Raw genomic sequence first — 2,184 nt, 5'->3', positions numbered from 1 at the left:
CACCTGTATCAAAACCATGCGGTCTAATTTCTTCTCTTGTACATATCAGGCAAATGTTGAAGTCCATGAAGCTACACTGGTGCACAATCAGCTTCGGATCAGTATGTGGCTTAGAGTTACCCTTGTGTGACTTTGTAAAACATATTTCTTTTGGCTTATATTTAGATTTGGCCCTTAAGGAACTTGTCATAAAAGATCTGCAATCTGGGCAAAAGGCCGGTTTACTGTCTGGAAGGAAAGCCATGGCTCCCATCAAAGTAGGGAAGAGGGTAGGAGGTTTTTTTTCCTTATTTTGTAATTGTGTTGATTTTTTTGTACTTTTGAGTATTTTGTAAAGTTCCAGATATACAATAATATTGCAGGAAAACTTGCCATCATCCAGGCAGTCTAGACACTGGTAGAAAAAATAGCTGCTTCCAGTAACCTTCCCTAGAACAGCTATGATTGTATCTTATTTCCTGGCATGTAGCATCTTGAAAACTTCTAGGAAATCAGAATTGCTTTGTTAGTGGAGAGAGCGAAGACAATTATGCGACGGTGCTTCTTCAGCTATTGGGGTATTTCTTTTAGTTCATTATTCCAAGAGTCTAATTTAAAAAAAACCACTGGGGTTAATTGCTAAACTCTCACAATGGGTTTTGGTTTAGGTGCTAAGATTTTATTGGTACCAGGCAACAAACCCACAGTCTTCTCTTCAGTTCAGCTTTATCTGCCTGGGAATTCTTTAGACTTTAGCCTTGCCGTTCCTTGCCTGAGGTTTGAAGCACTCTGCATGTCAAGCGGGTACACAGAGAGCTCATTTTTAGCAGTGGCACTGGACTGCTCGGTTTTAGCAATTATGTTTATTTTTATTAAATTAGGAATCAAAAACCTACAACACAATTACTGATTGGGATCATTGCTTTAGAGATTATTAAAAAGTGAAGGGCCTTTGTAGCTGTGGGCAGGAAATCTCAGGGTGTGAGATCATCTTTAAGAAGTCTTTACCATATTAGGTTGTGCCAAGAAGTTAATAAAGCATTGTGCTCAAGCAAGACTCTTGCAGAGGGTGAGGGCATCCCCAGCTAGGAAGAATCTGAACCCAGAAGTTTTTCAGGGACATAAGAATTGCCATGTTGGTCCAGCCTTTTTTTTCTCTGACAGTGGTTGCCACCAGATAATTCAGCATAAAACACAAGCAACCCTTCACCAGGCAGATATAGAAAAATCTGCGCTCCAAGGCAGGGAGGGAAAGGTCTCTTTATAACTCCTAAAAAGCTTGGCTTTAACCCCAATCATGGAGCTTTATACTTCTTCCAAACTCTTCTAGCATTCCAGTTATTCACATGCATCTCCTGTTCCTATGAATCTTGTTAACTTCTTGGCCTCAACAAAATCCTATGGCAATAAATTCCATAGTCTAATTATGTCATCTAAAAAGTATTTCCTTTTATCATTTTTTAATTGTTCTGCTTTTCATTCTCATTGAATGCTCCTGATTCTTGTGGTAAAAGACAAGGAGATCAGAAGTCTTCAGTCTAATGCACATCCTGTATATCACTGTATGGTCAAACAAAGCTTTTCTACACATGTTAGTTGAAATGTGTCCTAACTTCTGGTCTACAAATATTGTTGGAGCTCCTTGTGCCTCGAGGATCAGTGGTTTCTCCCAGAGTGATGTCATGAGTTGGGTCACAACAGTGATTGTTACAAGCATGCTATCACTTTCTCTTTTTTTTTTTTGTTGTAGAAAAAAAACATGTAGAAAAGATCTTTTGGAAAAAAAGATCTGTAGTGACAGTAGAGAAGGCTGAAGCATGTCTTCTGTAAAGCACATGCAGGTTTTCCTCCATTTCAATGCAAAATGCATCTTTTCTTTTAAAATCTTAGGTTGGAAGGGACCATGACTCGACAGGCAGAGGAGTCCAAGAGGAGTGGTTGCTCCTCAAGGGAGCGATCCTGACAGCACCAGGGATGGTCATCCCATCTCGGAGGAAGGGTAGCAAAAGGGCTCAGCAGCCACCTTGGCTCAGCAGGGAACCTGAGGACCTCTGACGCCTCAAAATGAGTCTTATAAAGGATGGAAGGCTGGAATTACCCCCGAGGAGGAGTACTCAGTACTGGTCCATACCTGCAGGGAGCAGATCAGGGAAGCCAAGGCTGCAACCGAGCTCCATCTGACTTCACATATCAAGGATAACAAAA

Source organism: Gavialis gangeticus, unplaced genomic scaffold, assembly GCF_001723915.1.
Source record: "Gavialis gangeticus isolate Ggan-Ray unplaced genomic scaffold, GavGan_comp1, whole genome shotgun sequence".
In the NCBI taxonomy this organism is placed as follows: Eukaryota; Metazoa; Chordata; order Crocodylia; family Gavialidae; genus Gavialis; species Gavialis gangeticus.
This window is presented reverse-complemented; position numbering follows the sequence as displayed.